Source organism: Perognathus longimembris, chromosome 2 (assembly GCF_023159225.1).
Source record: "Perognathus longimembris pacificus isolate PPM17 chromosome 2, ASM2315922v1, whole genome shotgun sequence".
In the NCBI taxonomy this organism is placed as follows: Eukaryota; Metazoa; Chordata; class Mammalia; order Rodentia; family Heteromyidae; genus Perognathus; species Perognathus longimembris.
The window spans coordinates 13573419-13590063 of NC_063162.1; positions in this window are offsets into that span (position 1 = coordinate 13573419).

Here is a 16645-nt window from a genome sequence, read left to right on the forward strand (position 1 = left end):
CTAGTAAGTACGAAGGCTGAAAGTCTATCTGATCGCCAAGCCCACGTGTGAAAGGTGGGCAGCTTAACTAGTGATATTCTACATCCGTCTTGGTAGTTGACCAAAGAGAGAACTGGTGGGGGAGAATGAATGTGGACAAGCATTCCACAGAAGTGATTCTCCAGTGACAGCAGAGCTGCCTTTGTGCAACCCATGTTCTTCTTCAGAGGTTAGGCTCCCCATAGCTACAGAAGAAAGTGAGTAGATTCTTTAAGGAGAATGGTCGCACCATCTTCCTTCACCTTGACCTCCCACTTGTTCTCCCCTCATTTCCCTCCTCTACACCGCTGAGGTTCCAGGGGTATTTCAAAACTCAACTGAAATTAATTTACACTAATAGAAAGACCTTGGGGTCTTATTTAAATGGGTGTGCAGGGGTGCTTCTGGCCTCCATCATGATTGTATCTGGGGCTCAAATTATGTCATCCAGCTCTCTCTTCATCTCTGGCTTATTCTTAGGATGATGACCTAGGCGTTTTGTTTTGTTTCTCTTGTTGTATTTTTTGCAGTAGGTAAGCTTTCTTCACAAAGTGGGGGAAATAGCTCCCAGAAAGTTCAGAATCACAGTTCTGAAGCTCCCTCCAGGAGGGCTTGCTTCCTTCTCTCCACATCGATGTATATCAATCTCAGGGCAGAATCCAATTGGCCCTGCTAGAGACATATGCAAATTTGTGGGCCACTCATGTGGTAGGAAGAAGCAGCCTTAGGATCAATGTAGATTCCATCACATGGAAGGCAACTTAAGCCTTAAGAGAAAAGAAGATAGCATTTGTGCTAAGTAAACAAAAACAATAACTACCACCACATGTTGCCTGCCTTGGTCAAGAGGCTCTTCTGAGCAATAACAAACTTCCCACACACAGCTTTTGTGGTTACTGCCACCACGGCCATTGAACTCAATCTCACATTGCCAGAGGTGGACGGAATCCTGAGTGTGACACTTTACAAAGAATGCAATCCTGAAGTCCATGATAATATCCAAGTCACGAAACTTGATTCCCCTTTTCTGGAGGAGACAGTGCATTATCCAAACATTTTCATCATTAGCTGTTTTTTTCAACTCACCCCAGGCTTGCCTCATCTCTTACCAAGTCTTGTTTCTCCCCTACTCGAAGGTAAAAGAAGCATGAGGTGACCAGATGTAGTGCTGTTTACATTGCACAAAGCATGGGCCGTGCGTGTGGCTCTCTGCTCATCTCTGGCTCCGTTCTCTCAGCTGTCCTGGGATCTGATGATTGCTACAAGCCAAATGGTCACAGACAAGCCTAGTCATTACTCTGTCTCTTCCCCATGAGCCATTGCAGACCTGACTGCATGAAAATATCTGGCTTCCTCATCATAAAGAGGTCTCAGTTTTCTTTGCCATTTGATTGACTGTTAAATGAAAGCCAGGCCCTTTTGTTTGCTGTAGGTTCTTTTTTCTTTTTATTTTGGTTGGTTGGGATTTTTTTTTCCAGAATGTCATGATTCATTTATCTCTGGCTTGCTTTCATGGGCAAGCTATAACATTTGGCACCTTCTTTTTTGTTTGTGCCAGTAGTGAGGCTTGAACTCCAGGCCTTGCACTTTTCCTTGGCTTTTTCTTTCAAAGTTTGAGCCCTATCTTCCCTAGCATCTTACTGGCTAATTGAAGATAAGAATTTCACAAGCTTTCCTTCCTGGGCTGGCTTTGAACCATACTCATCAGACCTCAGCCTCCTGAGTAGCTGGAATTACAGTACTGAGCCACCAGGTCTCAGCCTTGGAACCACCTCCTCCTTCTCCTTCCCCTGTATTTTTCCCTTCCTGTACCCAAGCCCTATCTTTAGAAACAATGTTTTCTTCCTTGCTAGGGTCACAAAATTCTTGTCTATAGATAGATATACTTCCCAGAGTTCAGGGCTTTTGGATATAATAACAGTGTTTGTTTAAAAGAGCTCGATGCTCCTAAACCATCTTCCCACTAAGTTACAAAATACAAATCACAGAACTTTTGCTTTCTAATGACTCATTACCTAAAGAGACATAAGGCAAGCTAGGTGCCAGTGCCTGTAATCTTAACCACCCAGGAGACTGCGATCTGGAGCATCATGGTTCAAGAGTAATGTGAACCAGAAAAGTTAGCTAGACTCTATCAGTAAACAACCAGCAAAAGTCTGGGCTGGAGGTGTAGCTCAAGTGCTAGAGCACCAGCCCTGAGCAAACAAGCCAAGTGAGCATGAGGCCCTGAGTTCACACTATGATACGGGAAAGAAAATTAAAAAAAAAAGGAAACATGGGCAGAATGAGAAATTGGGCCATTATTATAATTATATATTAATAGCATAGATAGTAGCAATTTATCATTCTCAAAGCACTTTCATTTTTACCAGATTAGTTATTCCACAACCTTATGAAAAAAGTAATAGGAGTTGGTATAGTAGCACATGCCTATAATCCCTGCCCTTGATTACAGGAAGATCTTGGGTTCAAGGCCAGCCTGGGATAAACAGTGAAGCTCTCTTTCAATAAATAAATTGAATAAATTAATTAAATTAAATTGGTAGCAGGATGGAGACTATGAATGTTTCGTTTTGTAAGTAGAGAAGTGACAGACTATTTCTAGGGGGTGAGCTTTCAAAGGGAGCCTTCTAGAACAAAGTCCCTCATGTGCCTCCTGATCCCAACAGAGCTGAGGAATGGAAGAACAGGTATGAAGCTGGAGTCACAGGAGAAGAGAATGAAAGCCTAGTCAACTCACCCATCTCTGTCCAGGCAAAAATCCTTTGACAACCATATCCCAGAAGCCAGCGAGGCAGATAGAACAGCCCCATGTCATAGGGGAATAAATATACCAAGGCTGGAAGGAGGAGGGTAGAGCACACACCATGGTCACGTCAGAAATAGACACAAAGCCTTACCCAGACACAGGCTTATTACTCTGCTTTGTCTCTGGACTCTAGAATGGATTTCATCTGCACATGACAGGAATGTGGCCCCAGAGAAAAAGGGATAGGGAGGGCCTAGTCCCTCGACCTCTCCCACTATTGCTGTAGGAAGCTAAGCATAGAGACATATGGGTTGTCATTTGCATACTAGGATTATGGACTCAAGTTGAGCAAGGCACAAAATGGACTCTTGGAGGTTTGGACCCTTGCCTCCCTTCAAGCCAACAGGGAAAAGACTGTGGCTCTCTCAGTGGATCTGCCTAGTGATGGCCTTTCAGAGCGAGCACCATTGCTACAATAAGGCAGGAAGAGGGAAAGCAGGAGAAGGATTCCTGACAGGAATAAAGGTGATGTCTAGATATCAACGGCAACAAAGGGCAGAACAGAAGTGTGATTCAGCCAGTCATCTATCTAGTCATTCAACAACTATGCAGTATGCCAATTCTACGCTGACCTTGAAGTTCTCATGAGGATTAAAAGAGAATACTTGTGGCTGGGAGAGGCCAGTATGGTACTTGTAACATAGAGGATGCCCCTCAGTGCTGGGGCCCCTTCCTTCCCTCAGGATCACAGTCAGGGCAGGTTCTGGGAGGTAATAGGAAGTGTACTAGGCCTTGGAAAAGCCCAGAAAGACTCAAGATCTTCTTATTTGTGAACTCAAACGAGGGCTTTCTAAAGAACTGTGTCCTTCCCCATAGCTATTGCTTAGTCAGGGTCAACACCTCTTTCACTGTGATTGCAGTCCTTTGATGAATGGGATTGCTGAAATGGGTGGATCAAGGCCTCTGCACAAACTCATTACAACTTCCTGGTTCTAACCAACTCAAGACTCCATTCCAACCCAGGAACCTACAGAAGGTTCCAATCCCACCCTCCAGAGAATTCTATGTGAGATCATTAACTCTGGGATTCTCAGCAAGTATACTAGGGTTTCATGCCAGCAGGCTTCCAGGAGTGCAAGCCACTGCAGCAGTAAAGCTAGCCCCATCTTAAGGGTTCCAAGGCCCCTGTCTCCTCTAATACAGACTCACTACACCTCCAGAAAGGGTCCTCTGGGTATGCTTCTCCCTGGACTCTGCAAACATCCCCTTTGATCCCTGAGACAGCTCACTGGAAAGTCCAAATGACCTTCCAGGAGCTCACGGTGAGTGAGGAATCCCTGTTCAGAATCACATAAACCAATTCTTGATGAGACCAAGTTTGTGGTGGAGGAGAGTAACAGCAGAAAGTAGAAAGGGGCAGGGCAGTGGGAGGGTTGTGGAAGAGAGACTGGATAAGACTGGGGAAACTACCCACACACAGACCTGAGAGTTTGGGGGAGCACTGCTGCTTGAGTGGGTAGTGCTAGCTCAAGGCATCTTCTGCTTCCTCTTCTCCCATCACCCTGCCCCAGCCCAAGTGTCCCTGATTCCTGTAACACAGGAAAGGGTACTGTGTACAGCTGATCTGAGTGAGCCTTGTACAAGCACACTTGGCTTCAAGGGCACCTGACTTACTAAGGGCTTGTCTATTAAGAGTGACTTCCCCCCTTTCTTTCTTCTTTCCTTTTCCTCCCTCCATCTTTATTCCTTTCTTTCCTTTTCTGTTCCCTTCCTCCCTCCTCCCCTCCTTCCCTCTTTCCCTCCCTCCCTCCCTCCTTCCTTTTCTTCCTTTCTGTACAGGGGCTTGAGCTCAGGGCCTAATTGCTCTCACTTGGCTTTGTCATGCAAGGCTGGTGCTCTACCACTGGAGCCACAGCTCCACTTCTAGCGTTTTCTTTTTTCCTTGTTAATTGGAGATATGAATCTTTTGGACTTTTCTGCCCAGGTTACCTTTGAACTGTGATCCTCAGATCTCAGCCTCCTGAGTAAGGTAGGTTTACAGGTATGAGCTACAATCACCCAGCAAGGACAATCTTTTCTAACTCATGCAAAGGCAATACCTGAGTGAGTGTAGCTCTACTAGACCACTCTGAGTCCCTCTATTTGTTTATTTCTTGAATATCAGCTGAATGTCTACTATATGCCAGGCTACTCCAAGGTGAGAGAGACACTGTCCCTGCTCTGAAAAGCTAAAGGTCTAGTAGGAGAGTTGGGTACACAATGAGGGTAAAATGCACAGATAGAGGGACTCGAAGAGACCAGATATGAGGCACATCCCAGCTAATTGTGTTCTCCTTTTCTTCCCAGCCCCACTTTGTTCAACAGATCAGAACTCACCCAGGTGGATACACAGTCCCCTGCCCCCCCCCCAGCTGCTCCCCAGCTCTATCTGACCAAGGCAAGGTCACCTTTCACCCTCAGGTGTAGTCAATAGGTCCTTTGTCTCCAGGGATTGTGGGAAATTTCTTCCTTCCTCTAGGCTCGGGGACCTGCCATTCTTAATAGGTTCAGTATTTGATTATCAACAGATGGAAGGTCAACTCCCAAAACCCAAAGGCTTTGGGTCTGAATTGTTTATTTAAGTCCCTCCAACTCTCCACAAGATGTGAGGCTGCACTCTAAATCAATCTGACCTCAGGGTATGGATAAAGTGGCTCAAGATAGAAAATATGCTGTGTAGGGGCTGGGGGGTGGGGCAGACACAGGCTTCCTCTTCCCTGCACGGCTACTCTTTGTCCCTAAGCAGTTTCCAGAAGACCTTAGATATCTGTCTGTCCTTACTGAATCTTTCTAAAGACATTCAAAATCAATCATCTCTAATCCACTTCCCATCGCAAGGTTGTCATCATTTGAAATTGATTTTCTAGAAATTTCTCTCACTTCTAGTAGCACAAGTTAGTCACATTGGCTTCTCCCTTCCCTGTGTGTACAGGCTCTTACAGAAAGGACAGTGGGACAATAAGAGAGCTAGAATATGGGCACTATGGCCAGATGGTCAGGATGCTTTGGGGGTGTCCTATTCAGAAAGCCACATGATAGATTGAGCTCATCTACTGCCTATCACACAACAGCCAACCAAGGTCAGCAGGGCCATGCTGGGAAGATACATAGCCTTCATTTTCATGTGGGTCTAGGGCAGAGGTCACAGCTCTAGGTCAGCCAGTAAGAGGTCATCTCTCACTAAGAGGAGGCTGACCATGATGCCACATGACTGAGCCCCAGAAATGTGCTGCAAAAAGAAGGTCACTCCAAGGAACTTTGTCCCTGTGTTGCTGGGAACAAGAAGCCACTTGAGAGGGGACCTCCTGACAGCATGGGATTGGAGTCGCCACACACTCTATTTCCCCCGAAGAGTTTGGGCTCCAAGCCTCAGCATCATCTCCCTCCTTGGTTTCCCAGCCTCTCTAGTGCCTACTTCTGGCACAAAGGCAGTATGGCCAAGGGTGGAGGGCAAAGACTATCAATGTTCAAGTATAAAGGGGGGAGGGGAGAGCAAGTGCATATCCATAAATAGCGCACTGGGATCTATGCAAATCATTGGCAAACCCACTTGAGAGTTCTTGCTCTATTAAATATTTTATGAGCACCAAACAACGGACTTGGTTCATGAACTAGCAACACAGAATGATGGCTAGATTGGATTTAGTAATGACTATATGACTACATTCCAGTTTCCCACCTGTGGAAAGCCAACGTGCTAAGAAGAGATTCAGGAAGGAGGCTTTGCAGGACGACTTTTGCAAGCTGAGGTAGAAGTAGTGATGGACCAAGGCTGGGAAGTGGGATGATAGGCCCGGAGCAAGACTTCCGGGAAGACCTTCCCATGAAAGGTGTGTGGACTCTGGGGTGGAGGGACACGGGGCCGGATGATCTGGAGCTTGAACTTCCTCAGAGGAAAGGAGGATTCTTACCATCTCTTCCTTGCATCATGTCCCTTTATGAGCAAGGCAAAAAGATTTTGACAGTTTCATTTTTATTTTGTTCTAAACAAGAGATAATATAAAATAGGCCCCTGGGGGTGGTTTGAATTAACAACCCCAACCCAACCAACAGCTGCATTCCAGAAAGGGGAGAGGGGCATTTCCTGCTTTGAGCTATATTTCCTTTCAGCAACAGTACACTACCACACATGAAATACAGCCAGAAAGTCCAGGAGTGTTTTAGGGAAAGACAAAGATAAGCCCCTCCTCTATGTTAAATGTACAGCCAGTTAATTGGCTGTGTAAGCCTTGGTTTTCAACTCGCCTACAGAAGTCTTAACGTTAATGAACCCATTACTCTATGCATAGGTATTGTGGAAGGAAGGCAAAAGGAGATATCTTATCTGGCAGTACTTATCAAAGTGGAATGAATCCTGTGTGTGTGTGTGTGTGTGTGTGTGTGTGTGTGTGTGTGTGTGTGTGTCCATGTTAATGAGAACAATTATATTTCTCCATCTGGAAACCATTAGCTGTGATTATGATGATGGACCCTCCCACCCTTATTATGATCAAGATTAGCTAACCTCGTTTTAACCAGGCCACCTTTCCTAGTCTTCCCCACCAAGCCCAAGAGATGGCTTCCTGTAACTAAGCCATTTCCCCCTCTTCCACTCTGGAGTCCTGGCAAACTCCTTACCCCCATCTCAATTGCAATAGTCTTTAATAGGCCTTCCTGTCCTGGGGGCCCAGGCCTGTGCAGGTGTCTGGGAGGCAGGGGAGGAGATAGCCAGCTGACTGGTGCAGCCAGGAGCCCTCCATTCATTCACCCATGCTCGTGGCACCCACCCAGCTTGCAGGTGTTCCACCATTATTCTGGCCCAATTCTCTTGACACCACCATGTCTAAAGAAGTAGATGGGAAAAGAACGAAAAAAAAGACCATTAAAAGGGTTGATTTCACAAAAGCCTAAGAGATAAGTGGACCTCAAGTAGAATGCCTGAGCCCTTCTTTGCAGCCCATGGATTCCCAAAGCTACCCTTCACCAGCCCCCCAAGACTGGAGATGATGTGGGGTGCTCTCTGGCTGAAAACGTCAATGAATTCGTTAAGACGATGGGACGTAGGGCTTTCCTTCTCTCTGTTGTAACTGTTCCTCCTCCTTCCCCTCCCTTTCCCTAAGCACCTTATTTCCTGACCGCCTCTACTCACATCAGTAGGAAGGTGAAACACATGCTTCAGCAGGGCAGCAGGGTGCAGAAACCCGGAAGACCCCATTTTTTTTTTTTTTTGGCCAGTCCTGGGCCTTGGACTCAGGGCCTGAGCACCGTCCCTGGCTTCTTCCCACTCAAGGCTAGCACTCTGCCACTTGAGCCACAGCGCCGCTTCTGGCCGTTTTCTGTATATGTGGTGCTGGGGAATCGAACCTAGGGCCTCGTGTATCCGAGGCAGGCACTCTTGCCACTAGGCTATATCCCCAGCCCCCGGAAGACCCCATTTGAGAGAACCTGATGCTTCCCGAAGAAGCCCACAGAGAGTCACTCTGAGAAAGATCAGGATGCGGAGGGGTCCTGTGACACTTACTTCACAGCTTAGTATCGTTCCTGGTCCCTTGGAGTGCAGTTGGCGAGGGGGGGCCCGGGCTGCTCAGCAGCTGCTCTCTGAACATTTCCTTCGTGTGTCTGCACATGCACAGCACTCAGCCACCAAGGCTGTGGATGTGGTTGCTTCTTACGGCATCTATTTGCAAGTTCTTCCCAAATATGTCAGTGTATTCCACAATAAACGTGTACTGTAATCAAAGAGTCTTGAGGAAATGAAATCCCTTTCTTTAACTAAGAATATAAAGGAGCAATGGTGTAAATGGTGTTGACAGTCAAACCCAAGGCCTCACACATGCTAGCAAGCACTCCAGCATCGAGCCACACCTTCAGCTTCTCTGTCTTTACACACAGTTCCCAAGCAAAATCTTCTCTGAGTAATAGCTTTTGTCTAGCTGAAACCTTAACTTCAGCTAAACCATCCAAGACATAAACTTAGTTTATATATATAGCACTGTAAGAGTGCCCAGGAAAAGCAATATTCCGGGAGAAAAGGCAGTGTCTGCATACCTGATGTTGGTGTCATAGCCTCCCACAGCCAGAAGTAATGGACTTTCCCTGTCTGCGTCACCTGCTTGACATTCTTTTTTTTTTTTATTGTCAAACTGATATACAGAGTGGTTACAGTTTCATACTTTAGGCATTGGATACATTTCTTGTACCTCCTCCCTCATTCCCCCCTCCCCCTCCCCCTTTCCCTCTCCCCCCATGACTTGTTCAGTAGATTTACACTAAATAGTTTTGCAAATATTGCTTTTGTAATCATTTGTCTTTTTTACCCTGTGTCTCTCGATTTAGGTGTTCCCTTACAGTTTCCTAGTTCTAATACACGGTTTCCAATGTACTCAGATAAGATACAGAGATAGTGAAGGTACAACCATAGGAAGGGCATACAAGAAGATCATCAATAATAGAAGCTACGGTTTCACATCGCATGTTGAAAGTAATTACAACAGTGATATAACAGTCGTTTCCATAACATGGAGTTCATTTCACTTAGCATCATCTTTTGTGTTCATAAGGGTATAGCTATTGGGCTCTGTGATCCTCTGCTGTGACTAGCCTAAACCTGTGCTAATTATTCCCTATGAGGGAGACCATAGAGTCCATGTTTCTTTGGGTCTGGCTCACTTCACTTAGTATAATTTTTTCCAAGTCCTTCCATTTCCTTACAAATGGGACAATGTCATTCTTTCTGATAGAGGCATAAAATTCCATTGTGTATATGTACCACATTTTCCTGATCCATTCGTCTACTGAGGGGCATCTGGGTTGGTTCCAAATTCTAGCTATGACAAATTGTACTGCGATGAACACTGTTGTGCTGGTGGCTTTAGTGTGTTCTTGTTTGTGGTCTTTTGGGTAGATGCCCAAAAGTGGGACTGCTGGGTCATAGGGGAGCTCTATGTTTACCCTTCTGAGGAATCTCCATACCGCTTTCCAGAGTGGCTGAGCCAGTTTACATTCCCACCAACAATGAAGTAGGGTTCCATTTTGGCCACATCCCCTCCAGCATTTATTATTGTGAGTTTTCTTGATATAGGACATTCTTATTGGGGTGAGGTGGAATCTCAATGTTGTTTTGATTTGCATTTCTTTTGTGGCCAGTGATGTAGAGCACTTTTTCATATGTCTCTTGGCCATTCTCATTTCCTCATCAGAGAAGTCTCTTTTTAAGTTTTTAGCCCACTTTTTGATGGGGCTATTGGTTCTTTGTGGTTTTGCTTTGGAGGAATGTAATTTTTTTAGTACTGCATATATTTTAGATATGAAGTCTTTGTCCGTTGTATGGCTGGTAAAGATCTTTTCCCAGTCTGTGGGCTTTCTGTTTATCTTGTGAGCTATGTCCTTTGCCCTGCAGAAGCTCTGCAGTTTGATGCAGTCCCATTTGTCCAACCTTTCTTTGATTTGTCGTATTTCTGGGTCTTTGTTAAGGAAGTTTCGTCCTGTGCCAACGAGCCCAAGCGTTTCTCCTACTCCTTCCTTTAGTATTTTCAGGGTATCTGTTTTGATTTCGAGGTCTTTGATCCATTTGGAATTGATTTTGGTGCAGGGTGATATATAAGGATCTAGTTTCAGTTTGTTGCATGTGTTGAATCAGTTTTGCCAGCACCATTTGTTAAAGAGGCTGTCTTTCTTCCATCCTATTTTTTTTAGCTCCTTTATCAAAGATTAAGTAGGCGTAGTTCTGTGGGTTCATTTCTGGGTCTTCAACTTTGTTCCATTGATCTTCAGGCCTGTTCCAGTGCCAATACCAAGCTGTTTTTATTACTATAGCTTTATAATACAGCTTGAAGTTGGGTATTGTAATTCCTCCAGCACTGTTTTTTCTGCTTAGGATTGTTTTTGCTATTCTGGGTCTTTTATTTTCCATATAAATTTCTGGATTGCTTCCTCTATTTCATTAAAAAAATTGTGTTGGGATATTAATGGGTATTACATTGAATCCTGCTTACCATTCTTCTTCAGAGCATCCTCTCAGGCTGTCAACTAAGGCAGAACTTGGCCTTAAGGATCCTCACATTGAGCTTCCAAATCACATGACATCCAAAGCCAGAGCAATTCTAGAAATTCCAATCCCTAAACTAAGGAAGTGATGTCTGTAGGAAACCAGGCCACTGTAGATAAATCAGAATGGCATCTTTGCTCAAGAAAACACACAGGACTAGATTACAGAGTCCCCTCGCTGAGATGAAAAGGCCATCACCAACCAAACGGACCCCAAAAGATTTTTAGCAGTATGAAAGGTGGTCTTGACCACCAAGCCATATTTTATCCCTGGCAACCTCGACCTCTACCATAAATCCCTCTTTGGCCAGTGGATGCATCAGCAGGTCTGAGGTGGAACATCTTTGGGCCATCTTCTCTGATGTGTCTAATGACTAAAATCATTCCATTTTTCTCCCAATTTATTAAAACACTACTTCCTCAAAAATCTTTGGTAAGAGATATTGATAAGAAAGCAATTGGATTATAGACAATTTACTTTATGATACAACAATAGGGGTATGTGCATCTCCTTCTCCCTGTAGGGATCTTATAGCTGGCACCAGGCTGTGGGTTTCCAGGGCAGCCTAAGAATCATCAACCTTAGAATCATCTGCATGGTTGTGAACACTGTGGGTTCTGGAACCCAGTATGATTAGAACTGTGATCTCCCTGTAAGCGCCAGGGATCTATCTGCATTTGCTTTAAATCCCATTGGATCTTGGGCACCTGACATTTGACCACTGGTGGGAAGTACAGGAGAGGAAACATCCATACTCAAGTAGCAAAGCCTTCCTATGAAATAATCTTTCCACTACACTCGCAGCCGCATCAAAAGACAGAGGTGAGTAATTGCACTTAACCATCGCTTATCCTGCTACAAACAGCTATCCTTTTCGTTGTACCTAACAAGACACTGAGGCTCAGGATGATTGGGTAACTTCTGTGATGCCACACAACTTTTCAGTGTGGAATCTACATTTGGAAACTTACCTGTCAAAAACAAACAAGCAAACCCCCAAAACTTTCCTGTCTATTGACTTCAAATATGAAGTTAGAAACCTGTCTCAATCAGAAGTTCTCCAACTTAACAAGCTGTAAAGATATCCCCCCCATCCCCCAAAAAGAGATAGAGGGGAAAAATAATCGAACATTGAGTGGTGAATTACTTTGAATGCTCTACCACGCGTTAATTCCCCTTGAACATTTTTGGGCAGCAACTGAGGCTGGTTGATGCATTACAGGTTTGGCTGAGAAGGCTCAGAACTTTGAAACTGTTCCCTTTTGTATTTTGATTACACATTCATCCTGACTTGAAGAAGGATTATGCTCTATGGAGCCACACACTCCCTCCCAGCGGCTGGTGGTAGCTGGTTGTCTCTGTAATGATGGTTTAATGACTGTGAGAAAGTGCTGCCTGAGCTACACTAATCACCCACTTTTTAAAAATTAAATTCCTGGGGCTGGGAATATGGCCTAGTGGCAAGAGTGCTTGCCTAGTATACATGAAGCCCTCCCTGGGTTCAATTCCCCAGCACCACATATATAGGAAAAGCCGGAAGTGGCGCTGTGGCTCAAGTGGCAGAGTGCTAACCGTGAGCAAAAAGAAGCCAGGGACAGTGCTCAGGCCCTGAGTTCAAGCCCCAGGACTGGCAAAATATAAAATAAAATAAAAAATTAAACTCCCAAGGAAACCACATGGTGTAGAGTTGTGCAGTTGACAGGAAAGCTGAGCTGTGGAAGAGCCTCCTTCATGCAGAAGAAACCTGAGGTGGAGGACATGGCACTTTGACTCATCCAGGAGTCAGTCGGGAGATTTCAGAAACCCCTTAGAAGAGACAGAGGCAGAGCCCAGGAAAAGAAATACAATGAAAGAGTTTCTGCCCAAGATACTAAAAGAATAAGAGTCAAAGACCTTCTTCCTGGCCTACCATCCAAGATCCCTTCACACTCAGGACTGGGGAAATCGCCAACCCTGGTTAATGAACTGTGGAGCTGGTAACCAAGCCAACAGTTGTTGAAAAGCCAGACACTGAACTTACCATGGAGTTGCTACTGAGCTGAATGATTTGTAAGGGGAGACACATATAGAGTACTATAGCAACACTACCATGTGTGGAGACCTACTAAGCACCACACCCTTCTTAGCAGTTTTCAAATATATTTATTTGAAGGTCGTTATTCCCCTCTTTTGATAAGTAGTTAGGGTCCTTACCCCAAATCATGTAGCTAATAAGTAATGGAGGCAGGGTATGAGAAGAGGCTTGGCTTTAAACTCCACAATCTTAACTGGTCAAGCTCTAAAGCTTAACTTAGAGCTATGGTGCTTCTTCTGTGCCCCAGGATTGTGTGAGCATTGAGAGCGGACATGGCCCAATTTCAACTGAGTTCCAGGACTACTGCTTGCTGCAGGTAGGAATTGAATCACCTTGGTTTCCATCATCCTATCTCTGGAATGGGTCTGATAATAATGGCTGTACAAGATTATCTTAGCATGAAAAGGGATAAAACACAGAAAGCATTCAGCACAGCAGATCTAGTAGGTGCTCAGGTAGCACCGCTTTCCCTTCCCTCTCTGGCTGCTTCTCAACTAGGAAATGGTGGCAGCTGGCATCCCAATGCAGACAGACCCCATAGGGTGGGGGGGAAGTACTGTTAGCACTGATGGTGGATGTGTGAACAAGGGCAGCAGTAGTGGAGAGCATTTGAATGTCACCTCATAAACCTGGCCAGATTCAGACAAGGATGGGCAGGGAGTGTTGGCTACAGCATCATCTGCATTAGAAGGGCATTGGAAGCAATCTAATATTTATCACTTGGTAAGTAAGATTATGACAGATATCTCTTACAGTATGCAATATAGGAACTAGGGATATTGATTTTGCCCAAATACAACATGAACAGAAGTTTACATCATAGCTTTGGGGTTCAAAAAAATTAGAGTCAGAAAGAAGTCCTTTCAGGTAAGTAAGAAATACTTGCGTACTCAAAACAATATCACATATTTTGCCACCATATCCCTTCGTGAATAATGCCTCCCCTACAATGTTCAAATCCTCAGAACTTGTGAATAGGTCTCTTTGCATAGCAAGAGGCAATTAAGGTTGCAGATGGAAAGAAGGTTGCTAATTAGCTGACCCTGGGATGAGGCCTCTCCTGTGGATAGCAGGAGCTTAGCATAATGTGCTCTGCCAGGAGCCAGAGTATGGGAGGTCTCCAGAAGCCGGAAAAGTCCAGGCACCATTCTCCTCTAGAGTATCCAGAAGGAATCTTGCCAATAAGTGACAGCCCAGAATGATCCTTTCCAGACCCCTTGAGAACTAGAAGATCACCAAGTTTCATCATCTAGAGTCACTCATTGGTACTAGGCTACCGCAGCAATAAGAAACTACAGAATGAACAAATGCATAGGTGCAAACTGATGATGACCCAATAAGAAAATAAATAAACAAACAAACAATAAGTAAATATAGGGAGGATCAATCGACCAGAGGAAGTACACAGAATTTAAAAGCCATGTTATTGTGGAACTAGATAAAAGCAACTTCTGGAGTGGGCAGGAAACGGTTATAAGTGGTTCCAGAGTGGGATACTGGGCCATCTTCCCTGCCACACTAACAGAAAGGCACTTCAGAACTGGGTGTAAAAGGGTGACTGGAGATCACTGAGTTTGTCTTTAAAAAGAGAATTCTGAAATGACATTCTACAAAATCTCTTCACTAGGATGTGGCTTAGTGGTAGAGTGCTTGCCTAGCATGCATAAAGCCTTGGGTTTGATTCCTCAGTACCATGTAAACAAAAAATATTAATAATAATATATTTTTAATTTTAAAAAAAACACAGAAAAACAGAAGATACAGCTGGATACTTGTAGCTCATGCCTGAAATCCTCGTTCTTTAGGAGGCTGACATCTGAGGACTGTGGTTCAAAGCCAGCCCAGACAGAAAAGTCTATGAAACTCTTATCTCTGATTAATCAGAAAAAAAAATCTAGAAGTAAGTGTGGCTCAAGTGGTAGAGGGCCAGCCTGGAGTAAAAAGGTCAAATGAGACCTAGAGGCCTGGAATTCAAACTTTAGTACTGATGCGCGTGCGCGCGCGCACACACACACACACACACACACACATACACACACACACACACACACACACACTCTGAACATTGCCCAACCCAGATTATAAAGATTGTGTTGCCTTGCTATCGAAACCACATAAACATAGCACAAAGAGAACTGCAAACTGGTCTCTCTTATGAACCTAGATGCAAAATTCCTCCACAAAGTACAAGCAAAGTGAACCCTGCAGCAAATACAAACATTTACATTCCATGATGCAGTGGGATATGTTCCAGTATCCAAGGCTGCTGCAACATTGAGAAATCAATCAACATAATCCACCACCTCAACAGACTGAGGAAGAAAACTCGTGTGGTTACCTTGATGGATGAAGAAAGCAGCACTGGACAAAAAGTCTAATACCCATTCATGAGAAAAAATTTCTCTGTGCACTAGGCCCAGCTTTATAAGGGACATTTGCTTCAAAAACATGATTATGCCAGGAATCGGTGGCTCAAGCTTGTCATCCTTGCTACGCAGGAGGCTGAGATCTGAGGATCACAATTCAAAGCCAGCCTGGGCAGACAAGTCCCAGGGATTTTTCTCTCTAGCTAAATAAGCAAAAAGCTGGAAGTAGAAGTGTGGCTCAAGTCGGTAGAGGACCAGTTTTGAGCAGAAAGCTAAGTGAAATAGGAGGCACCGCCTTCAAGCCCACTACTGGCACATACAAAAAAATTACTATTATTATTGGTGCATATTAATTATGTGTAACAATGGGTTTCATTGGGACTTTTTCACAGATACAAGTAACATCCTTGGAACAAATACCTCCCATCATGCTTAACAGTAAGGCTGTTTTTCCCCAAGACAGGAATAAGGCAAGGATAGCATCTCTCTACTCCTATTCCATGTAGCATTAGGGAAAAAGCAGTGTACTTATTTGGCCATCCTAGCTCTCCTAGTAGTAGGAGATCTCTAGTAAGTCTAAGGATAGGTGGGGATCACAACACTGTAGCACATCACCCCCCCCCACCTCACCCCAAAGTAACTAAGCTACCAGAAAAACAGTGCTTCCAGCTGAGTTCCTCTCAAAGCCCTAACTCACCAGCTTTAATATTTTTAATACACTATTTCCTTTTAGCCCTAATTAGTAGATTCAAACCCACACGGCAGCCCTTTGCTCTTTTGAAGAGGAAGAGCTAAGTTATCATCAATCCATCCCAAGCTAAGAGAAGAGAATCCAACTTCAAGCTGTTTCACACTCCCTGGCATCAGAATAAGCGCTCACCTTTTACAACTTCACCGATTGTAGAATTCTTTCTTGTTCATGGGCTTGTCAGATCAGACCCTCTCCTCTCACCTCTGTGCCTTTGCTGGGCTCTCCCCTGACAGAATTAATTGCTGCTTCCTCTAAATCCCCATCACACTTCCCTGTGCTGGGCTAGACTGGAAGCGTCCATGCGGTCCTTCCTTTAGCATCTTCTCCCCAGCACCTGGCTTGGACGCTGATGTGGGAGGGGCCGATTGCAGGGGTAGAGGGTGGGGGGAAGTTCAGTGGCAAAGTAGAGATTACTGACACAGAGAAGGGACCCAGAACTGGCGGGGCTGTTGGAGAGATGGACAGGCTGGAACTGAGTCACACAAGGACATACAACTTGATGGTGACAGCGTTGGCTTTTGACACAGATCTTCTGCCTTTCATTTGGATAAACAGACATTTTCCACCTGCTGATGTCCTGCCCTGGAGCTCTGGAGGGACCATACCCCAGGAAAACTAAGGA